Source organism: Taeniopygia guttata, chromosome 1 (assembly GCF_048771995.1).
Source record: "Taeniopygia guttata chromosome 1, bTaeGut7.mat, whole genome shotgun sequence".
Taxonomy (NCBI): domain Eukaryota; kingdom Metazoa; phylum Chordata; class Aves; order Passeriformes; family Estrildidae; genus Taeniopygia; species Taeniopygia guttata.
The window spans coordinates 87900492-87925600 of NC_133024.1; the positions used below are offsets into that span (position 1 = coordinate 87900492).

The 25109-nt window shown below is 40.1% G+C and overlaps 1 protein-coding gene across 2 annotated transcripts in view; it reads left to right on the top strand.

Moving 5' to 3' along the window:
* The first annotated feature begins 3397 nt into the window (after positions 1 to 3397).
* Positions 3398 to 25109, top strand: part of NCK2 (NCK adaptor protein 2) — an 83808-nt gene continuing 62096 nt past the window's right edge. The window contains exon 1 of one of the 2 annotated variants that reach the window (XM_030279024.4): positions 3398 to 3699. The gene's annotated coding sequence lies outside the window, so the exon portion shown is untranslated. The remainder of the gene's footprint in view (positions 3700 to 25109) is intronic. The other variant, XM_030279034.4, reaches the window with a different exon arrangement.

The following is a 25109-nucleotide window of genomic DNA, read 5'->3' on the forward strand; positions in this document are numbered from 1 at the left end:
TTTGTGCAGAAGGAGCCACATCTGGGAGGTGGTTGTTCTCTCCTGCCGCATTGTGTGTAAACACATTAGTGTGGTTTGGATCTGCATGGCTGGGATCCATATGTTCGCATGCCCATCCTGTGGAAGCCACCACCTCTGCCAGGCCAGCAGTAAAGCCCAAGCAGCAGCACACAGGGGACAGAAAATGGGTAGTCATGAAAAAAGAAAGGCAAAAAAAAAAGTAAAGAACTATGAGCCAAAAGACACGCTACTGGTTTTTTTTTTAGCCTCTTGTGCAAAACATGAACATCAAGATTAATTGACTGCCATTATGTAATTGCAAAATAGGTCTATCACACAACCTCTGGGTCTGAGGTTTGCATGTAGCCCTGTTTGAAACAGCAGTATGAGGCATGCTGCTTCTTTGCCAAAGACATAGATACATATTTCTATTATTCACCCATTTTTTTCTTTTTTTAGTATATAGTTATGGCCTTAGGCTGGGAAAAATATTTATGCTCTTCTCTACGGTGTGTATGTTTTGTAAGGACAGCACCACTCTTATGCATATGCAAAAGTGCATGCTTTAAATATTTACTTTCTTTATACAAAAGTGTGCCTGCCACATCATGTACTGCTTTCACTTCTGTGCATATTCCCCCCAATTTATCATCTTCTCATATTTAGAATGTAATTCTCACTCAAATCACAAGCAGCCAGCTCTTCTTAATAACAGTTATTTCAGAGATAACAGCTAATTATGACATTTTAAAAGGCATACATTAATATTTCAGTAGGCTCAATGTTTTGAAATACTACTCAGGGCAACATCTTGGTTGTTTTTGTGGGGAAACCTAAGGATTCATTCAGCAAATAGGCAGTTAAAACATCCTTCAACATGTAAACCCTTGCAAACACTTTCTACAGTGTATTCTGTTCATCATAAGCCACACTTTGGAAAAAAACCCAGCTTTAATGGATCCCTTCTTAATGTAATTAAGTATATTTAACAACAGTATGCTTCAGAGTCCTTAAATTAGTCCTTTGCCTCAAGACAATGTATTCATCCAAATCCCTCCCTAAAACATTCTTATTCTGTAAATCCTATTAGCATTAATCTGCTAAAGCTAGGTGTGTTTTATCATTTTTTTTCAGATACCTGGAAATCTTTGAGAGCTATCGCTCATTCAGCAGCTTATGGTTCCTTCTAGAGGTCTAGCTTAGCCCAGAAACTTCGAAGGGTCCATGCCACCTTGCCTTGGACATCCTCAACTCAACAGCGCTATAGGGAAAACAAAGTGGAGGATTTATTGTAGGATGGCATTAGCAAAGGTGTGGTAAGAGGGACAAAACTTGAGACCGAAACGTAACTGTGTACTATAAATGCAAAGGATGGAAGGGATAATTCACCTCTCTTTTATCTCTTCCACAGTGCATTTTGTTCTAGAAACAACAGAGACTTTTATCTGAAAGTCCTTGGATGACCGATCCCATTTAAATTCAGCCTAAGCCTGTGCAGGCTGGAGTGATGCCTGACCATGCTGTGAGGTGGAGCCAGCAGGGACCCCAAATATTTTCCAGCTCTAAAAAAGCATGGTCAGATTATTGTTTCAAAAGGAAGATTAATACCTCTCTGAACTGAAATTAAATGCATGCACAAAAACCCAGGAAAGCGGATTTCTGTTCCTCCCTGAGGTGCATGCAAAGTCTTTCTTGGAAGAAGTGGCTGCATTTTCCTTTCAGGTTTATCTCACAGGCACGTGAAAGGCACTTGGAACTTCCCAAACCACCAATTAAGTGCTGTAAGAATTTGTAAAAGTTAACAAGGGGAAGAGGGAGTTATTTGAGGATTTCTAAACCATTGTAAGCAAGAACATGGAAAGATGGCCGAGCACACATTTTTAAATCATTGTATTTCAAGATTCTAAAATCTTTGTCTCAAGATCTCACTACTATATTAAGCTTGGTCACAGAAAACAAGGTGGCAGGGTTGATGACTTTAATTTGGATTCAGAGTGGTGTTGCCTAGTCTTGCCTCCAAAGTCGGGTATTGTCTCCTGAGAAGAACCAGTATGGCTAACACTCCAGCCTCCTGGCCCTGGAAGCTGCCATGTTTCATATGTAAAGATGTATGTATTCGTATGTAAACGTGGCATGTAAACATGCCAAGGGTTTACAATATTTTAGAGTGGCTTCCCCCTTCCTACCTGCCCACCCCGAGGGCTAATATTTCCCCTTAGCCTAGGGACACTACGGGGGGAGTGTGCCAAGGGGAAAGCACTGGGGCTGGCAGGCTGGCTATTCCCACTAGAGACCAGGGCCACGATGGGATGCTTCTGTCCTCTGCCTTTAATCACTCGTGGAGATCTTTCCCGTGAGTGGAGAGGCACAGCAGGTGGCACAGGCTGGACATAACACCCAGCCACGGGCCTCTGTTTCAGAATTGGCTTACCCCAGAGACTGGCCTGAAGTGTGTCAGGGGAGGTTTAGGCTGGATATTAGAAAAAGGTTCTTCACCCATAGGCTGCTTGGGCACTGCAAAAGGCGCCCCAGCACCAAGCATCACAGAGTTCAACAAGCATTTGGACAGTGCTCTCAGCACATGGTGGAATTACTGAAGTGTCCTATGCTTGGCAAAGAGTTGGGCACGATGAGCCTCGTGGGTCTCCTCCAACACCGGATATTCTCAGAATCTGTGGCTTGGGGTGGCCGCCGCGCCCACACGCTCTGCCGAGGGCACAGCACCTACCAATTACCGCTCGACCGGGCTGATCTACTGGGCACCGAGGCTGAAACTTCGCCCCGGGCCGGCAGGGAAAAGAAGGGCCGGGAAGAGAAGAGCTACGGCTGCGGCCGCCCCGCGGCTAATGGGCCGCGGCGGAAGCGCCCCGATACCGCGGCTGGAAATTCCCCGGCGGCAGCGGCGCCGCGCTCCCGGCCCGTGAAGCGCCCGGCCCGTGGCAGCCCCGGGGCGAACCCCGGCGCGCCCCTCCCCGCTCCGGGGCGCTCCTCCCGGCCCAGCCCCGAAGCGCGCACGTCTCCCCCACCCCCGGGTCTTTCAGCGTTCGCCAGTACTTTTCCCGGGCGCTTCCGCTCCCAGCGGGGCAGCTTCCCCGGGTCTCACGGGGATGGAAGGGGAAGGAGGTGTCAGAGCGCTCCTCCCGGGCAGGGGCCCCTTTGCCCCGCCCCCCGGTCCCGGAGAGGTCCTCCCGCAGAGGGGAGGGAGCCACCCAGGCTGTCCCTGCCCGTCCTTCCTGCGCTGGGGCGGGGGAGCAGCAGCCCTCCCGGCGGGCAAGGGGGAGCCCGGAGAGCTCCTCCCGCGCGATCCCGGCAGCGGCAGCGGCAGGAAGGGCAGGGCGGGGGCGGGGGCTGTGCCTGTGCCGGGGGGGCGGTTCGCGGAGGAGGGGCCGCCGCCGCCGGGCGCAGCAGGCAGAGGGAAGGCAGGGAGCGGAGCTGCCGCCGCCGTTGCCGCCGCCGAGGGCCGGGGCCTTGGACGCGTCCGGTGAAGAGCGCGGGAGGAGAAGGAAGGGGAAGCGGGGGGAGCCAGCCGGCCCCTCTCGGAGGACGCGGCCCGCATCCGCCCGGGGAAGGACAGAGGGAAGCGGAGGGGGAGCGAGCGGGCGCCGCCGCCGAGGAGACAAAGAAGCGGAGCCCGCCTGGGCTGGGAGCCTCCCCGCCGCTGCTGCCCGCCCCGCTCCGCTCCCCGCCGGTCGGCCGGAGGTGAGCGCGGCCGCGGGCGGGACGGGGACGGGGCCGAGGCGGGGGCTGGGGCCCGCCGCAAACTTGCGTCGGCCGCGGGGGACGACACGGGAAAGGGGCGTCGGGAGCGGGGGAAAGGCGGGTGTCACCTGTGCGGCCGAGGCTCCGCGGCCGCCCCGCGCAGGAGGGGCCGGTACCTGCCGGGGGCGGCACGGGGGGCCCGGAGCGGGAGGAGTGTTCGTTGTGCCACGTCCAGTTGCGGGGGGCGGGAGGGGGGCTCGGGGGCGGCTCCTCCTCATCCTCCCGAGTTGCCGCTCGTGTGTGTGCGTGCGTGTGACAGCCGCTGCTTTGTGCCGCCCGGCCGGGGGGCAGCGCCGGGCCGGGACGCCACTCCCGCACCCCTCGCGGGGCTCCGGTGAATAGAGGCGGTGGATCCGGCGGCTGGGGCAGCGCCGGGGGAAGGCGGGCAGCTCCTCCCGGCCGGAGCGCGGCGCAGCCCCAAAGTTTCCCGGGCGGGAGCGCCGCCGCCCCGCGCGGGGACCGGCGGGCGAGCACGCCGGGCTGCGGCGGGGACATCGCCCTCGGTCCGCTCAGTTCGTTTTTCGTTCCGTCACCGACTTTCGACTTCAATAGGGCTGAGGCCGCGGATTTTCTCAAGGCGCGCGGTGCGCTATGGCCTCGGTCGATGCCAGTATAGGTAAAGGACATAAAGGTAAAATTACACCTCACGTAATGAATGTTCAGTGAAGCGCATCCCTGCGTGTTTTGAGAAGAAAATTGCTGAAGTTTGTAAGTCTTCTCGCCCTGTTTTTAATTAAAAATCTGCCCAGCCTAACAGCTACCCCTTGTTGGCAGGGTGGGCACTTTGGCCTATCTAAGATCAGGTTGCCAGATCAGGATTCAGGTTTGTAGTTCAGGTCTGACCTGCAGCTGGCTGATCATGAGAGCTCTCAGCTCTAGTTTCTATGTTAATATCTTCTACTGTTTTTTAACAGTGAATGTGATTCTCTGTGTGCATAAGGGTTATTCCGTGACTTCTATGCAGTATTTCACTCTGAACTATCGTGTTTTTGTAAAACAAAGAGAAACCTTTTGTTGTTTTAAAAGTTGTACGGTGACTGAAAATCGGCAAGAGTTTAAAGCATTCTTCAGTGTTTCTTCCCATGAAGCTTGTTTTTTTCTGAGGAACATACTGCTGCTGTTCTAGCAGCTTAACGTGGGAGAATTAGATTTCTCTTTCATGAAATGTGGTAGTGCCCTTTGTAAAAACAAATTTTCATGGCCTAACCACGCGTGGTTTGTATCATGGGGAGTTTGGACTGGTAACTTAATATGAAGGAATTTGAAAGGACTCACTGGCTAGGAGATTATGAAGAATTTCTGTTTGAAAGTACTTGTTTTGTCGTTGCTTTTTAGGAATCTGAAGCAGCACCACATAGATTATGTTAATGGTACTGTGTTTTCATTTTTAGGATTATAATTTCTGATGTAATGTTGTTGCTTCTCTGAAATATTGATTTCACAACTCTGGAAATCGAAAGCATCTGTCTCACCCAAGTGTGTTTTTAAGAAGTTAAGCAGATCGCTTTGTCTTTGTAACTGACTTTCTTTTTGTGACTTTGACAGAAGATGTCACTTTTGGGAACAGTGAATAAATGTAGCAATAGAAGGCACCTGTACCATGAAGATCAAGGCTGTAATTAGCAAATATTTTTATATAGGCCATGAAACAGATACAGATTCATTATAATGCTAGCTCTTGTTGCTGTTGTTCTGTTGTTGCAACATTAGCTGTTGCATTTGCCTCCTACTTCTACCAGATTACATTTCGATTGCTTTTGTGAAAAAAAAAAGATACACAAAATCTCTTTTGCATTATTTCCCAAAACTAATAGCGGAGTTAGCCCTTCATAGTGTGGATGATCTTTTTTTACTACATCCAGACTACTGAACATATGATAAATTCAGAAGTTCAGCCTTTGCCTTGTTGCCTTACAGAAAGAGAACTTACCTCCCCTTCCTCTCTTTTCTTCTCTATTTTCTTGGTTAGCTGTCTGAAAGCTTGAGGAAAGGTGTTTGCTCTCTTCTATGTCACCTCACATCTTCTGCTATATAAAGAAGAGGGACAAGGTCAGCAGTGTCTGCTGCTTTTCCAGCCTTTGTTTTATCTGTGCCTTGTGTTGCTGTTGCTATGTTAATCCTTTGCAGTTCTCATGGCTTTCCTCAGTAGAAACTATAACAATAGCAACTCGAAAAGTGATACCCAGATAGCTGTTTGCTGGTCGTGGTCTTGAGCAGCAGCAAAACTACCCAGAGTATCTGCATTTCTCATGCTCCTTGAGCATTAAAGCTGCTTCCAGACTCATGGAGACAGGTGCTGTATCAATTTATTTGCAGCAGGTTTGAAATCAAAACCAAGGCATCTTTGAATATAAAGCATACGTTCTAGAAAAATATTTTCTGTTTATGTTGAGGGACTGATTGTTTCTAGGCTGTGGGTATTCCCAAACCCTGCTCCTGCTGTGTTTTGTGGAAGGGGGATTGCTGATGTGGATTCATTAGAGGTGTTTGAGGGAGTTTGAAAACGGAAACCAGGTGCTGCCGTGTTTTGGTTTGTTCAGTCAGCCTAGGGTGAGGTGCTGGGTGCTCGTTGCTGGACCCCTGCTCCCCCAAAGTAGGTCATCTGGTGTGTCAAAAAGGCAGAGAGTTGAGGCACTCTGCAGGAGAGCTGCTTTCTCCTTCTCATCAAATAATAAGCTTAAATGTCCTTTGTCCTTGTATTTACTAGGTATACAGAAATGTTGTAGAACAATAGTTTCCAGGGAGTGAAAGTCAGGCATTCTTACTAGTTCCTGAAGTGAACGATGTTTAGAGAGCTGGGATGGTGTTTGCAGTGTGAGAAATAGCATTGTTTTGTCATCCTGAGGTGAAGAAGTGAGACCTGCGCTAATCATTTCACCTGTGCACCATTGTCAAGTCTTTACTACATGAGATCCTGGTACACCTTTTGAAAAATGACTTTTCTGTTTGTTTTGCTTAGCAGATTTCTGCATGTTGGCCCAGGAATCCAAATTATTTCCATTTTAGGTAGTTCCAATTTAAATTTTTCCTGCAAATTAATTAGGCCGATTAGTTTTCTTCATCAACAGTGTTCTGCCCAATTAAACTGTTGCTTTGTTCTGTAGTGTGTAAAGTAATTCTTCAAAATGGTAAGTTTTTGTTGTTTTGTTTTATTTTCCTTAAAGTAATCTTCTTTTCCCCCTCATAAGAATTCTTAATTTTCATAAATGCTAATGACATGAGTAAGTTGAAAGTGCATTGCAATATGAAATATATATTTTTATTTTCAGTTAAGTATCTGTGACACAACAAATCAGTTTGCTTCTTGCTATTAATGAAGTTTATAGTTTAAACCCAGCATAAATAATACATTTGTGTGCCTGATAGTGTACATTTTTAAGCTTTCATAGAGTATTGAGTATTTTAAGAATTCGGGTGCAGAGGAATAAATCTTAGAGATTAGAGAATAGCAGCCAATTGCATTTTAAATTACTGCAGCTATACATAAAACCCTGGTATCAAGTAAAGTTTTAGAAATACTCATACTATGAAAAACATTTGTTAGAGTGGAAGCTCTGGCATGCTGGTATAGTCTGTATTTGTTCACAATTGTAAAAACAAACTTTGTGGCTTAGAGGCTTTTTTGCACTGTAGGTTTGCTATGCTGGTTTTGGTCCTGATCTCCTTCGCCAGTATTAATATGGTGACATGTAACTACTGCTTGATTATTTGGTGGAGCAGACAATGTGGTAAACATGGGGCACTTGGCATATCCCGAATTCTCAAAAGTGTTGCTTCTCTCTTAAAATTGTGACAAAATACAGGTGCAAAATCAAATTGTATACGGGTATGTTTTTACCTTACCCAGTTTTCATCAACTCATATCAGTTACTGTATGCAGAGTACACACAGCCATAGAAACAGACATGAAAACAGGTAGTGAGATAAACCACAGATAGAATATAGCAGAAATTTTATTAGACAAAAAAGGTAGTATTTTACAGAATCAGGTAGCAATTGTCTTAGACAGCCTCCTTTTAAAAATATGTTTTATAGTTAATTAAATTAAATACAAACTTTGTTTCAAATAAGATGTTTAATCAGAAAAAGAAATATAGTTAGGGAGCCTGTTACGTTTCAGCAGTTGTGCTGTTTGGATAGGTGGGGCATTAATAATCAAAAATAAATGAGCAGGCCTTCAGTTTATGACCTATTTGATAGAAAGGCAGATTATAGCCTTCTGAAGTGTTTGAAGTTTTTACATTCCAGAAACGATCAGAGTATTTATGAGGGCCTTATGAAGAGAAGCAACACGAGTGTGAAAGCAGGTACTGAAGTATGGAGGAGCTGGAGACTGTGGATACTCTTCCTGATGCAGTCCTCCGAGTCGGGGTCACGTCCTCTTACAGTGTCAGAAGCTGCTTTTAGCTGCGTGCTGTCTCTTGCCTGTCTTTCCCTATGGGTTACACTGGGTCAGCTCTGTGTAAATACAGAGGAGCCATCAGATGCTGCTGGAGAACGGGAAGAGGGTCAACAGAGGCAGGTGCTTTTTGCTCATGCTGGGGTGAGATTATTGGTTCTGCTAGCAGTGCATAATTTAAAAAGTATGTGTTCTGTTTTTAAGAAAATAGAAGCAAGCTCTTGGAAAAAAAATTTGTCAATTTCACTTTGAATTTAACTGTATTGTTCTTATTTATATTATTTTCAAAAAGCCCTTAAAGCTTTCCTTCAAAATAAGATTAGATCCTTGCAAGGGTGGGAAGGTTTAGAAAGGAATCATGGTATTCATTAAGCATATAACTATAAATGAAAGATAGTAGGATTTTCTAACTCATCCTTGTCAAATTTAAGTTGGCTGAAATAATGCTTTTTTTTGTATACCAATTAAGTATTAGTTAACTATATAGTAAAATAAAACACTAAATTCCTTCAGTCTTTTCATAGGTTTGGGAGAGAAGAGGGATACTATGTCCTGTTAAAAACCTAATCTGTATATGGAGAGTTAAACTGCTCTAAATTTTCTAGAGCATTCTGGACTAATAAATGTTTCAAGGAACAGCAATAAATGAAGCCTCCTGTTGAGCAAAACCTGGCACTGATGCCAAAGCAGAGTCCCAAGCATTGATCATACTGATCTCTTGGTTTTAATGCAGTAAGAACACCCTCAGCATACCACGGCTGCAAGGTTTTTCCTTCCTGGTATTACAATAGCAGTGTATCCATCACACTTGTTTTCTCCCACATCCCTTGTGTGTTGGACTTGGCTCCCAGCGCCATCCTGGGCCACTGCTGTTTTAGGGGAGCTGACTTCTTAGTTGACATCCTAATGATGTTTAGGATGACGACAAGGAAAGTATTTTTCAACCTTTTAGTGCAGAAGGAGAGATATGTGGCTCTATGATATGGTCTCGGGCTGAATTTTGATAGCTGTCATGACAACAAATGACACGTTCATTTCCCTGAATGGATGGTGTCCTTCCAGACACACACTGAGTGTTATCAAATTTGACAGGTCTTGAATGATGGCATGTCAAGGATTTTGGATTCTACCACAGGGGACTTGGGCTGCTGCAAATGCACACTGCCACCTGGCTTAGCAAAACTTACTTTAGGCTTTTTCTTGGTTTGAGTTCAAGGTTTTTTTTAGTTTGTTTTTACAAGTATCCTTTGAGTTTTCATTTTAAATAGATTTAATGTTGGTTGAAAATTTAGTTGGTAATTTTAGATTGAAAATTTGTTTGCTGAATAGTAGGAGAGAAAAAAAGGTAGTTGGACTTCATCCAGTCACTTCAAAAATGCATGTGTTTTAAATGCCTTTAGTATTTTTAGTAAAAATTTCAGCAAAAGCAGAATGATAGGTTTTGATTATTTGTTAGGTTGGAAACAAGCACTCTGTTCACTGATTTTTTTTTTTTTCATTTTATGTTAGTGCTGTCAGTCATTGATGATGCAAACACTCTATGGTAGTTCAGTAGAGTGCAGCAGGGCCAGGAGCTGACACCTGTGTAGATGGGCTACAAACAGGGCCAGTCAGTGACACAAATGGCTTATTTGGTTTATTTATAGGTTTGGCTGTTGTTTATTTGTAAGGTTGCAGTCTCAGTTGGCCAGGTGTTTCTGGTTTAACTGGACTGAAGGAGTCCTGAAAGTTGGGTAAAACCATATAAATGCTGGTTTTTGTGTGTTTTGTATTGGAGTGTTAAGCTGGATTATGGTCTGTCAATATCTAGTGCTTTGGTAACTGACTCAAATGACCTGCAAACAGCAGTTTTTCTTGTGTGGTGGTGTATTTATTTATTTATAGTTATGAATTACTTTTGTTAGCAATACTGTCTGGCTATACGTGTAATATAAGTGAAATGATAATTGGTACTGTTTAGGTGCTAGGAAGAAAGTACCATGTTTTCATCTTTAATTAGTCCTTTCTACCAGAACTTGGAATTCTGTGTTTGTAGCAACTTTGGAAATGCAAGTGAAGACATAGCATTTTTCCCAGTGAGTATTGAAATTTTGTAAAAATCCCTGCTATTTTTTCAGCTTTGTGGTTTTAATTAAGAATGTTTTTGTTCCAGTCATAAAAGAAGTTGGTTATGGTATATCTTGTTTAATTGTGCTTTCCTTTAATCATTGCATGTTGAATGCAAAAAATGTAGGTGGCATTTATAAGTATAAAGATGGGTATTTTTACATTATAAAAAAGAGTGAAGCCATTAAGAGTATAAACATCCTGAGCTTTACCTTTCCCGCCTTTCAGAAAAAAGGTGAAAAGGAAAATTGATGATCAGTCTCCTTCCCTTACATTTTCAGGTCTGTTGGCAGTCTTTCTGCTAGTGCTGCAGGGATAATACAGAAATAATTATATTGTGGACTATTCATAAATTCACACTGTTTTGAATTCCATTTAATTCAAATAGAGAAAGAAATAATGCTAATATCCCAAATAATTAATGCCATGATAAAGGATCTGCCTTCCACTTGACACTAAAGGACTTATGTTCTGTTACATCAAAAGACCTAAATCATTTTGAGCATTCAATATTAAAATTCTAGTTCATGAATATTAGAAATTTAATCAGATATTTCAGTAAGGGTGGTGTGGACTGTGTTGAGTTTAAACACTGGTAATCACAAAGCTTGTGTTTAGCACAAGTATCAAAATATGACACATCATTTTTATGAGCTTTGAGGCTCTTAAGGGATGCATGGGGAATCATAATGAACTGAAATGTTATAGACTTCCTGTGGCAAAAAACGGTTAAAGTCTGGATAATGTCATTACTGTGACAATGTTTGTCTTCCTCCGTTATTCTTGTCTTATAATACTCTTGGTTGTAATCCTTTAGGATCCTTTCTGATTTTGCTGACAGGAGATTCTGGATGTTTATTTTATTCTATTCAGGTATTTCTTTCACCTCTCTGGAAGACACAGTGTCAAAGCTTTGCAAAGTTTCATCCTTTGTTTTGTATCCCAAATTCTCCCTCCATTTCTGTGGCCCTGTGAGAATGCAAGCATGTGCTTAGTACTAGTAGTGTTCCCATTGGAGTGAACGTCTCTTATTTACAAAACATGAAGCTGAGCCATATGCACATCTTTTTCAAGACAAGAACCACTGCTACCTTGCAGGTCAATTCTTTCCTAGTTACACATTCTTTACTTGTCACAACATGTATACTGAATTATGGAACTTCTGCTGTAGTGTCACACAGCCAGCTTATTTTCAGAGACAGAGTTTACACCTATACATTGTGTATGACATTACTTTTCCAGCAGTCCCATAAAGTCAGTGGGGCTCCTAGTACTTTAGGATTGTTTAATGAACAATAATACTGAGCTCTTATAGAACATATATGGATCAGGCAGTGCTTGATATAATGCCTGCTTAAATTGATGGAAAAGGAAGTTACTCCTTTAGGGGATAACAAGGAATTAGTTATTTTGGTGTTTTATTTAAAAATGTGGAAACCTAGAATTTAAAACAGAAAGCAAAAATGAATGAAAACAGGAAAAAATGGGAGAACTAAAATGTGATGCAAGAAAGGCTCTTGAACGCATTGAGGATTGTAATGCCTGTTCTGGAGGAACCCAGGTTTGGCAGATCATGGAAATTCATAACTTTTAAAATGCTTCCCCCCCCCCCCCCCCCCCATGTTTTAACTGTATTAGATTGTTTAATGGTGCAGCTAGACCTGATTTCAATGTTCTGTTATAAAAGTATTTTCAGCTTGCCCTTGTGAATTGTCTGTTCTGTTCTTTGATATTCTTTTTCCTTCTTTCCAGATAGATAATTTTAGTGGTTAAGTAGTTGGTCATTTGGATTCCTTTGAGTTAATATAAGTGATATACTTGTGGTTAAAAGAAGATACCATACATTACTGCAATCTGAATTAATGGCCATTGACTTACTCTTCTGCAGCAATGGCATACCTACCATTACTGAGTGTACATAGTATCTGAAGCAGCTTGGTATTTAGTAGATTATACTGTGCTTGCTAAGCAGGTAGTAAAATTTTAAATGCTTCATTCTTCAAAAGTAGCAAGAATCTGATGCCTGAATCTGATGTCAGTGAGTCATGAATGCAGGTGAGTCAAGGTGGAGTTGTGCTAGGAAGAGGTCATTTTTCCAATGCTGCTCCCTAGTCAGCTCTGCCTGCCTGTTGCCCACCTGACTGGTAGCAGCCCCTGGCTCTTGTTCCTGTGCCATTTTCCTGACTTTCCTGCCACAGGTTTTTTGAATGTGAGGGATGTGCTTAACTGGCACAGGCAGGATGTGCTTAACTGGCAGGATGTCATGCCTGATATTAAGCAGCTGGATTTCAGTGGATTTTTAAATTGTTGATACTATTGTTCTAAAATTGTGGCACCTACTAGATATTAAGAAGACCCCCACAAAACACAACAGCAATCAAAACTCCAAATCTCAATATTAGTACTTGCACCTGGTATCAATATAATTCACAGTTTTGGCACTTGTGTACATGCACTTTAGATTTTCTTAGGGAAGTGCCATTTTATTTTATGAATTTGTAAATACTTAATTCAAGAAAATCTCTGATTTAGTTGGTACACACCTTGATTATTGTGCTGTCTAAACTGATGGTGATCATCTGTGTCTTTGCTTTGTTAATCTTTTCCCTCCACCTTTTCCATTACACAGTATTTTGTAGATAATTAGGACTGGGAATAGCCATGATTGTAAGTGGACATGTTTTTGGGTTGTCTGTAATCCCTTCATATGGCAGAAATATTTAAGCAAAGAAAATAAAATATTAGATAAAATGAGAAAAAAAATGTAATCTGTCTAGCATGATTACACACATTTGGGAATGAGTAAGATTTGACTGTAACATTGCAGGTACATGATGTGCAGAAGTAGAGTTGATGAACTTTCTGAAACGAGAATATGCTTGAACCTGTGCTTACAGTATTTCTGTATAATTGTTTTTAACTTCCTTCTTCTGTGAATATATTCTGGAATTGTGCTAGGGTATTGGGGTGAGCTCCCACATGGGTCAGTCAATATATATATTTCCTTAAATAAGAAGAAACATTTTTACATTGAGACATATAATAAATAAATATTGTGCATTGTCTTCAAGAATTTTCAGTGGCATTGATTTGAAGTACTGTAAATTTATGGGAGGCTAAAATGACCGTGTGTAACTGTTTTGTGAAGAAATCCGTTTTCCTGCAGCTGCTGTGTGTGATATGTTGTCTTGCATCATGCAGCCCTTTGCCCTAATACCTCTTTCAAAGCATCCGAATCTGCCTCCTTACCCCATCTCCCTTCTGTTCCCTTTGCAGCGCCGGGCAGCAGCAGTCGCTGCCTCAGAAAGCCACATCCTGTGGTTAATGCACTCTTTCCAAGCAGCACAGGGGCTGTCAGGTAGCTGAATGGCGTCCAGCTGCTGTGCTGTGAAGCCCTTTGTCTAACGATCTGCTGTTAAAGTTCCCGTGGAGGCTATTACTCATGTATTCTTCATGCTGGAAGAGTCTTTCCATTAAATTAACAGCTGTGAATACGATTTGGATGAAGATATTTTTGTTAGTGTTTTGTTGGCTCTCTATCCTAACTATAATATGTAGTTGCATACAGTCACAGAAATGAGGTTGTCTGATTGCTTATATCTGCTCAGGGAAGGAGAAAGTGTAGGGTGCTTTACAGGTTATTCTGCAGAATATCCTATTCTCATTTTCCACCTTCATAGGTATATGCTTGCAACTTGGCATTTGGGAATGATTAACTAAATCTGAACTTAATGTGGTACAAATTGGGGTAGGATTTACCAGTATGAACTGTCTTTGGGCTAAGATGAATTGTATAAAAATTATACTGGACTTTCCTTCACTATACATCCTCCTCCTTCTGCTTGTCCACTCTTTGTAGTGTGGGAGAGCTGCTATAGAGGGAATTGTGTGATGAGGTTCAGCACTGGATCCCAGTGTCATAGGGTTTTGGGGGAATGGTGGAAGCAGTATTATTTCAGCTTTTTCTGTTTTCCAATAGCTGGATATTCTCTTTTTTGTAATACTTCTTCAGAACATTGCTGTTCTAAAAAGTCTGTGTTGTTCTGTACTGAAATGAAATGTAACCTTTCAGGTAGGTTTTCAGCTTGTAGATGTGCTGTAATATACTTAGTAACAGCTGCTGATTCTGAGGACTTTATATGCAACAATGATCTGAAATGTATAGATTTTAAGGGCAGGTAAAGGAAAGAGAGTTGGAAAATAGAAATCTTGAGTTCAGGAAGGGTTAGACAAAGGATATATGATTCACAGTTAGTAGCCCCAAATGTATATGTACATTTTAAAAAGTTTTGTGTGGACATACTTCCAAGATTGTTTTTTAAAGTAGTTGTTTTGTGCTTATCGGCTTTTGCTGCAAAATGGACATAATGCAGATTGCTGAGTCATTGACCCTTGTAACCAGCAATTTGTATACCTCCACCTTGTTTAGCTTCATACCAAGAAGCAGTAGAAATGTGAATTCTGTATGAAATCACTAGGAGAATATACTTGTTCACAAAGGAAAGACTTAAATTTTTCTCAAGTATGTCTAATTTTTTATCATTATGTATAGACTTGCAGAATGTGCTCAGCTGGGATTGATCACTGATGTGTGAAATGACCAAATTATAACAATGGAGGGTTTTCTGAGGTGGGTAATATATTTTCATATGTAGCTTCCAGCAATGACTTTAATACACTGAAGGCCACACTTTCAATGCTTCTGTTATTGAAATGTGGTGCTCTGATCGTTTTTCTGCTGAACTTCAATTTAGAACTTCATCTGGAAAACATCCAAGGGAAAAAGCATCAAAGCAAAAAATAATTGTCTTGGAATGCAGGAAGATCTGTAAGTATAGAATTACAATAGGTAGCAAGAGCTTGAAAAAATGCACTGGACACCTTAAAGGCTAAATCTGTAAATAAGAAAGGAAGAGACTGGCATGTACCTTGATGTTATAATAGTTTGCTGACCTTGCATACAGGAAGTAAACTTCTGCATTCTTACTGTTTATAGCTTCATTTCCCATCTTGAATCTTTTGGCTTTGTTTTACCTAAAGGATTGTTACCACTTTACTGGTAGATGAAGTATATTGCCACTTGCAAAGCCCTGAATTGGTCCTCTGCTGCACTTCAAAGCCACCAGGTGAACTCTTCCAAATATTTAATCAGCTGAGTTATGATACTCAAGCCACTTATGAATGTGTTTAGTTAACTTTACTGAGTTTTGGATTTGGAACTTTGTAAAGAAAAGCACATATAGGAGGAAGGAAATGATGATTAAAAGAAGTGTATGTGCAGTTGAGAATTGGTTCTGGCTCTTCAGCATTTTATATGTGCCAGTGTGAGAATGGTTTATCTAGTTCTTCTGTCAGTTTAGTAATAGCTGTGGGAGGATGGTGATGTGTGTGAGGCTTCAGTAGCTGACAGCTTTTTTTGTTTCCTGCAACTGCAATTAAAAGTACCATAGAAGTTGAATTTCACAGTGCTTTCATTGGAAGAATGATTAAAGAAGAAATGTAATCTGTATTATCGAGGAGCATGTCTATGTATCATGCTGAAGTCATTCAGATTTTCCTTTCTTTACAGTAGGTCTGGACTTGTCAAACACAGATTTTGGTGGTTCTTGAATTGTCCTGGCAGCATCAGCAGATGGTTTCAATGCCATCTGCAAAATATATGGAAAGTTCTGTAAAGTGCAGATTTTCTAGGGTTTTATTTGGTTTTACTATGCTTTGCAGTGAATATTAAAATGTTCAGGAAATTTAGCATACTTCATTTGTCTGCTGGGCACAGTAAAATTTCACTGTAGCATGTGGAAGCCACTTTTCATCCCACCCACAAGCTCAGTGTACCTGAAAAACTCAATTATTGGCCGTGGAATGTGTTGGGGAGAGATCTACTCTTCAGCCTAAATCTTAGCAGACATGGGGATTTTCTTCACCTCTTGTATTACAGAGAACTCTTCTGCTTGCTTTAGTTTCTACATTGTCTTTTCAGTTCAGCCCACGCATTCTTCTTGCTTTTCTAGGAATAGCTTCCCTAGATGGCAACACCAGCGACTGGCAGCTCTGTGCTTGTTATGCCGGGGGAAAAAGCCCTGGCTTTGTCAGAGCACACTGCCTCCAGCAGCAATGAGCAGATACACTCAGCGTTAGGAGATGTGAGTGGCAGGTGTGTGGTAGTCTTGTCTCTGCATGGCTGAAACCCTCCTCAGCTGCAGCAGCTGAATGGATCCTGGTCTGAGATGAACTTGTTGGATTAGTGTAGTGGAAGAGTGTCTGTGCTATGTTACATATCCCAGTTGATGCTGCTGTGAATTGTTTTAGGTGCTTGCAAATATATTCTTCCCAGCTGTGGTTGAAATGCTCCTGATTTTCTTCTTTATTCATAGAAATGTTGTGGTAGGTCTGGATTGGACTCTCATAATAGAATCACCTGTATTTCCATGCTATTTTTTTTCTAAGTCACCTCTGCATACTTGGAGAAATAGCAAACATACACTGTCTCCAAAACAGGTATTTCTATGGAATATGCACATGGAAAGTTTGTTACAGATTATAGGATCCACCCCTCAGGAGTAAGATTATTTTCTTGATTTCTGTGTCTGTTTGAAAACTTAGTATCACCCCTAAAGCACTTCTTGTCAACAGTTACTGCTCTCTGTTAATTTTCATCTTAGGGGTAAAAAGATGTGTGTTGGGATAACTTAGTTTCAAGATGCAATATGAGGTTTAAAGAGAGGAACTGTGTGTGCCTGCAAAAAGGGGAATGATTCTTTGTTTCTTTGTATCTGTTATTACATCTTTGGAAGAAAAAAGTGAGGAGGAAAGTTGTTGTGGTCATGTAGTGTTACTTGATTTCAGCTTGCTAGTCCGAGTTCTCTTTCTCAGAAAAGAAAGATAATTTAATCAGAAATTGCAAATAGTGGAAATCAGACACCCCTGGAAAATAGAAATGATAGTATAAGGATGAATTAGTTGATTTCTACCTACAGCACAGGATTCGCTCATTTGGCAACAGCAAGATGTTTAGTTCAGCTCTGCCAATTTTTTTTTTAAATCTTAGTCTAATTTGCTGAGCTTGGAGAGACCGTGTGATTATTTCAGTCAGCAGGAGAGCCTTATTTCTTTTGTCAGTTTTTTTTAAAATCTGTTTCCTAATTCTTTAGGATTTTGTTTGGGGGGTTTTTGTGGTTTTTTCAATGTTACTTCATCATGTGCACCATTAAACATTTTATGTAGGATTGAGAAGTAATAATTTCTTCTTCAGTTGGTTCACACTGGAATAGCCATAAAACCCTTGATCCTGCTTCTCCACTGTTCTGCAGCTTGTAAATCATTTACTTTGTGCTCCAAGTGCAATGTGTTTGTGTAAATCTACTATTGATGTTGATGTATCATTTCTACTTCAGTCTCACTTAAGGCAAGTGCAAATAACTTTACAGAGTTGCAAAACAGTAGGGAAATAAGCTGCCACAAGCTAAGGCATCAGATTTATTTTCTGGGGCAAATGAAGAGATTCTTTGAAGCCTGATCAAAGCCCAGGCTCTCCAGTTATGCATAGTATAAAGCTGGTGGCATTTGAGCAGAATTCGTTGGCTTCAGGAGTTTTGGTTTTGTTTTCTTTCTTTTTTTTTTTTTTTTTTATTGGGGCTTTATATCTCTGGAACACATATTCAACATATTTCTGGAAATGACAAGTGTACTGCCATATGGCATACCAGATTTCAAGCCACTCTGAGGTGCATGTGTGAATTTTAGAGTGCCTGGAAGAAATGAATGAAAACCACATTCTCAATTTTATCTATTGCTGAGCTCTGTAGGCAGAGGAATGGGAAGGCTTTGAAGTAAATTCTGCTGGAGGGATTGTGTGCTTATTTCTGAGCCACCATCCTAATGCAGCAAGGTGTAATGTAATTTATGTTTCAAAATATGCACTAATTTCAGCAGGGCTGTCAGTTTATGTGCTGCTATTCTATTCTGGGAGATTGTAAGAAATACTGAGCATTTTTTTGCTACTGGCAACTGTTACCATTTTCAATTCTTCATTTCCAACCCTTTTTTGTGCCTAAACCTCTTTTTCAGACTTTAATGCCTGAACTTAGTTCTTAAGTATTGTTGAACTGTTATTTCTGCATATGCTCTGCTTCCTTAAAAGGTTCTGTATTGATTATACTTTGAGTAGATTTCTTAAGATTTTGTTGGTTAGTAAAAGCTGAGGAAGCATTACTAAAGGTATTTGTACCAGGGTTATTTTTCATTCTGGAGACTATATGTAAACTTTTTAAATGCAGAAAAGATGTTTGGGGAACTTGTTTCAGGTTTTGGTTATAAACAGTGTCTCTTCTTTGCAGAGGGCAAGCTATTAAGGTAGCTCCTTATGATCAGTTGTGTGATCAGCTTGCACAGTTCTGTGAATTTTCTTCAGAATCAAAGACAATTAATTTTGAAGTTTTTTTAATGTAGAAAGGGGAAGAAATGTACTTGTGAGACAGCTAATTTGAGTGATTAATATTTTGCCACAATAGTTGCTTAGCTGGTAGAATTTGGTAAAATTAATTCTTTCTTGCCCTAACAATCAGCGAATGTTCACAGGGGAAATCGTATGCTACTAAATCCTTTCCTCCAAGTTTTTCTTTTAAAAAACGTACCTTGATACAGTAATTGTTCATGACCACTTCCAACACACCACCTCATGCTCTTTGATTTGTGTGAAACCCTAAGGCTTTTAATGAAATTCTGAGTTTCTTCCATGTTAGGTCATCTTCATGATTCAATTTAACTTGCTGTGTGCCAGTTAATTGATGTTTCTGACACTGAATGGAAGAGTATGTTGTGTGTTCCAGTTATTTCAAAAAGGTGATGGCAAAGGAATGATCTTACAGGGATATAAAGGAGCAGTTTTACAGGTGTTTATAATTACCAACGTTTCTGATGTTCACACAAGGTGGAAAAATATTTTCCTTCTTCCTAGAGAATACTGATTGTTGGGTCTGTGTTATTTAACAAATTGGTTTGCTGAGGTTGGCTATTCTGATGAGTTGAGAAGCAGGAAGCTGTGGTTCTTGCCAGTGGCAGCAGGAGGGCCAGGAGCTGCCCTTGGGATCTGTGTGTGTGCAGTGCTCCTCCGACTCTTGGGACAGCTGTCCCTGCTAGGAGGCCACACTCAGGAGCCTGAACAGACACAGAGTGGGGGGTTCCTAATGCTGGGAGCATGTCCTCTAATGTCCTCTTGGGTGACAGTGGGCAACTATTCGAAAATTCATGGAATTTTCAAGGAGAAAACAATATCCTTTCTTTCTGAATGTTTTGTGTTTTTGTTTGTTTTCTTCCCTGATGTGTGATATGTTTTCAAATGATCTTCCTCTTTCTGACATGGTGTATTTTTTAAAATTATTTAAGCAAACTTTTTTTTTAAATACAAAATCTTAGTTCATATCTGTATTCCACTTAAACGCTTCTGGAGTACAGAAATCCCCCAATAGTAATAAATCATTGTTCTTTGCTTTTGAAATTCTGTGAAACCATATGTAGCACTAAGTATATAATCAGTGAAAATTTTTGATTAGAAATCAAGAATTTGGAATTTTTGAAATGCAATTTCTGTGTGTTTTGGTAGGAATAGAATAAAGGACATTTTAGAGTTTTTAACTTTACCTGCTTTATGCACAAAAAAATTTGAAACAAAGTTTTGTGTCAGAATGGCAATACACTTCTCAAATTGCCATCCATATATAAACTGCTTTTGGATTAGTTTAAGAGGGGTATTAGTACACTGTGAATTTGTTAGGTAGTCCTCTTTCTTCATACATTTGTTTCAAAACTCTTCTTCCAACTTTTCTAGAAATTCTGTGTATATTCATATCTTTAAAAAAGATTCATTTCTTTAGAAAAATGCACCAAATGGAACATGTAGTCAGCCATTTGAAGAATCCCTGTATGCTGAACTTTTCATCATGTGTCTCTGACTTTGATCAGAAGTAGCAACAAACATCTCCTCAGTTCTTCCCTTTCTGAAAGACTGACTTGAATTTGATAGCATTTTGTTTTATCTTTCAGGATTAGAGTTAAAGCTGTCAAATACAAAACCCTAGCTAAAACCTGAGCTCTTCTGGTGTAATGGTCATTGCAGGTGGTATTTCCTTTATTGTATATAAATGTTCTTGAATGTATTATCTCTCAAATTTCTCTGTATCAAAACCAGTGTTTGTTCCAAGGCTATTACCAGCCAACCCTTATTTTCTAATTGTTCTGAATACTGTAATAATTGGGGGTTGTTTGTCATAAGGTAAAGTTAAAACTAAGCTCTGCATAGGTCTTCTGTTTGTATTTTTCCTTTCCTTTGTCTTTTCCCTTGTCTTTTCCTTCCCTGTCTTTATTCCTCTTAAAATTTTGGCTGTTCTTGTCTTGTTTCTTCATCTTCTTTTTCACTGCTTGACCTTCTCATGTGAGTTATCATTACCAACCACTTACTAAAAGACTGTATCTGCTATCCATGTTCTTGTTTTGAAAACACCAGCAAAGAGCAATTCTGAAATAATATTGTGATTGCGTGCCCATCCAAGCTTTATTGCTTGGTAGATATTGTAGGTAATGGCACTAAGGAAGATATGGTAGCATGTGTTAGCAATCAAAATGTAGCACTGGTAGATTTGTAATCTCGTTTATGTGTTGGTACTATTTGGAGAAGCTCTGTAGATCTGAAGCAGAATTCTTGCTGCACTTAGGCCATCAAATTACACATATTTATGGTTCTGCAAATTTTCTTTGAAATGATAGATTTGTGTGGTTGGCTTGTTTCGTTTTGGGTTGGGTTTTTTAGTGAAGAATTGTTTCATAACATTTGGTGGTAATTAGCCTGAGTCAGTCATTTGAGATGGGAGGGGGAAATCCTGCCCTGCTGAGAATCACAGAAATTGTGTGATTCTGATTTCTGAGGACCTCATGATCTCATTCCATTTTTTGGTAAAGCTTTTGTATAGGTACACAAGATGCCATTAAAAGTTTGTGGATGTGTGTGTATTAGACTAATGGCTTATTCTTTAATTAGACATTATAAATTTGAGTGGTTAACATGTGCCAATAACTTTCTAAACGTGGTGCTTAAGTCGGGATTATCTACTCTTCTGCTCACCAGTGTAGGTTGTCTTCAAGTAGCAGGTCCATGCAGTCCTCCTACCTCTCTGCTCCAGGGAGAGCACGGATAGGAAAGAAGTTTTTGTGCCTGTGGGAACATTGGAAGGCTGGACAAAGAAATAGTACATCCTCCTTTGAGCCGATTCTTCCTTCAAGCTTTATTCAAACAGGAGGCATTTTTGTCATGTGACAGTTTTGAGTTTGGTTCTCAGATCCAAAGTGCTCATTTTGAAGCTCCCTTCAGGTTGTATTGTGCAGAAAAGAGGAGTCATGTTTCTGTGGTGAAGCCAGGTAGCTTTTTTAGGTGGCAAAGCTAAAACTATCTTCTGAAACACAAGCTAAGCAAAATGTGTAACATTTATCCTTACAGTTTATAATTCTGGCAGTATCTACTTCAAAAATTTGTTACATAGGCACAGAAACCCATGCTAGAAATTTTGATTGGTATGTCCTCTGTACAGTTGCTCTTTTTTCTGTCTTCTGTTTCCTTTGTATCTCACAAAGATAATAATATATCTTTAATAAAAATAAATTGGCCTGAGGCGCTTTGTTTTGGGTATTTTTTAAAATGTTGGATATTAATTGACTCTTCTTGAACTCATTAATGCCTGTCATCAGTAGGAAATATAAGAACTCTGATAGAAAAAAGTTTGCACATGTAAAGTTACTACAAGCTAGTAAAATACGAGGTGAGATAATTTTTTTTTGCAATGAAATGAATGAATGTTATATCCCGTTTATGGTGTCAGAACCAGTAGTAGATGATGCATCATGCTTTTTTATCCTTGATATTGTATTGTCATGGTAGGTTTCCTGGAGTATCACCAAAATTTTGAGTCCTGTTCACACAGCATGTCTGCTCCTGTCTGATTTTTTATTTTTTTTTTGTTTTGTTCACCACCATATGTCAAATGCGCTAAGAACATGAAGCTTATTATACTGCTTTCTTAAAGTACCTAGTGCTTCTAAAAATTCAGTAGCTATAATTTGAGCCCTTGATACGTTCACAGTCTGTAGGTAGGTTCTAGTTTTGAAAATACTTAATTTTTACTGGGAACTGTTACTTTATATTTGTCAAGCAAGAAAGCAATTGTGGCAAATGTGATACTGCTAATTTAAATAAAAGATGTGTATGCTTTAGCAATTAACAATGAGTTTTTGAGACTGTTCCTCTTAGGAACAGTCATAGATTTTGTGTTCTGAAGCATGTGGGATGCTTGTGCTCTTTGCAGTTTGAGATGTGTAACTTCCCTAAAGGATCTGTTCTTGTTATAGGATCTGTATTTGCCATCATAGTCTACTGAGAGGAATGGTAAATTATAAAGAAAATCAGTATAATTAAAATCATGCAGAAAGGAGAGGAAATTGTTCTGACTCATTTAATGGCAACCAGAATTTTCCGAATTATTTAAGTATACAAGTAAAATTTAGTGTTTTCAGATCATTATTCATTCTAAAATCTCAGAGCTTATATTCTTTTTAGGCAAAAGATGTTTGGATCATGAAGCCAGTATCTTTGTATTTCTCTTAGTGAAGCTTCTGTTCCTGCAGGTCAACAAAGCCATTTTAAAGTGTATGCAGAAATCCCCCTGGAAATACACCAGAAAAGCCCATGTGATTGAGTAATATGCATGGAAAAATGCCTCCTCCTTCTTTTTCCTTTTGTCACAGAAAGAAAAAAAACAAACCCCAACCTCATGTTACTGTCTTTTAATCTCCCCTGCACCTAGAAAGTTCTGGCCCAGATCTTCCAATTTTAATTGTGGAATTGGAGTACCAACCTTGAAATTACTTAATTACCCTCTCCCCCCATCAGCATCCTCTCTCTCCATGTCTGGAATTTATCTGTTTCTCAGGTTGTCAGTAGGCATGTAAAGAACAAAATTTAATAAAACTGTAACTAGAATTGTTTATAATAAAATGACTGAAATATTTAGAAATCTGTTCTTTGAGCCTTTCTGTTCTAGAAACAAAGCATTTGGCATGTGTGTTTGAAAGTGGACAGCATATGTTTTCTTGGCTTTTGTTTTTTAGCAACAGATCATGTGTTTAAATGGCAGCATGACATTTTGATTTGTAGCCTGCACGAGGAAGATGATTTAGTCAGGTTAGCAATTGGGAAAGAGCTATTCAGCAAGGCTCTTGTGTACTCTTTAGAGAGAGCTTTGACTATTTTGACTGCCTACTACAAATGAGGGATTTTTTAGTTGTTTTCTTTCAGTTTTTTGGGTTTTTTGTTGTTGTTCCCAAAAGAAAAGACACACCTGGACATCTATAAATGTTTGGGTTTAGGTAGTTGAATGAGCTTGGGAAATACTGTATGAAGAGAGAGACACATAATTATTATGTGTTTGTAAATAAACTGCACTGAAGTGTTCAAGCATTCAGAGCTTCTGAAAGTTGTCTAAATTTACTTTGAAATATTTAGCAATGATAGTTTTTAAAATACAGATAGGATAAGAGCTTATTTTTAAAAAATTAATCATCTTTTCAGTACCCTTGAGGTTGGTGAGGTTTTGCTTTGCTCTCCCCTTCCTATTTTCCAGCATGAAGTAACCCTGTGTCAAAAGGTTCCTTACCCAGGAAATCTTTAAAAAACAGCAGACAGACAAAATCAAACAACCCTTAGCAAACAAGAAAATGAGAACTGGGACACCATTGGAGTAAACATTGAATTCACCTGGTGGTTGTTATGGTTTGCATACATTTTGAGCATTGGCACAGGACAAATTTCTCTACTACAAGCAGAAGGGACAGTTGCTTGAGAACTATGAAATAGCAACTGGCTTCTTCAAGGGATGGTGAGAAGAGGCATTTCCCAAGTCTTTCTGAAGTGCTTGGCAGAGAAGGGTAGCTCTGAATTTTCTTTCTTGTAAATGAAATTTTATTAAGCTATGATTGCCATCTATGACATACTATAAAGATGGTTGAAAAATGTGCTGATTCTCATTTCATTCAGTTTATTGTCATACCGTATGGGATTTAAATGAGACCTAATGGAGTAGTAATTGGATTTGATTGGATTTGCAGTGCCTGTGTGACATGAAGGAGGATTCATGGTACTGTGCTCAGTCTGTTGTAGAGAGAAAATGCAAAAATTAAATCTCATACAAAACTGGAAACAAAAGGATTGATTGAATATATCCTTAAAAAAAAAAAAAAAAGGAAAGTTGAGGAAAGTTGTAGCTGAAGAATTGCATTCAAAGCTTTGTCAAAATGCTTCTGATAGGCTGATTGCATGATTCAGTTGGGAGATATTTTTATTTAACTGTATATTTTCATATATATATTTTAACTGTATATTTTCAATGTATTAACTGCATATTGTATGTAAATACAATAAAGTTACTATTAGTTTAGAAGTTTAGTTAAAATTATTGTGTCTGATATTCTGTTATGCTTTAACAGCAGAAAACATATGGGTTACTGAATTGAATTTGGTTCAAACTGGTAATATCCAAAATTGCTGCCTTACAAAGAGATGTCTATGAATACCTCTGAAAAAGGATTTTGAGACCAAGTACCCTAAGAAAATATAGCTGCTCTTCATTGGCACTGCTTCTGAATTAAGGCTATCTTGAGTTCTGGAGTGCAACCCTGCATTTGTGTATTAGGTGTTTCTTTGAATTTATTTTTTGAATTAGCTCTGTACTCTAGAGTGTGCCAGATTTTGCCCAGGATAGTTTTGTGGTTTTAGATTTCTCTGAGTATTGCTAATGACTGTATT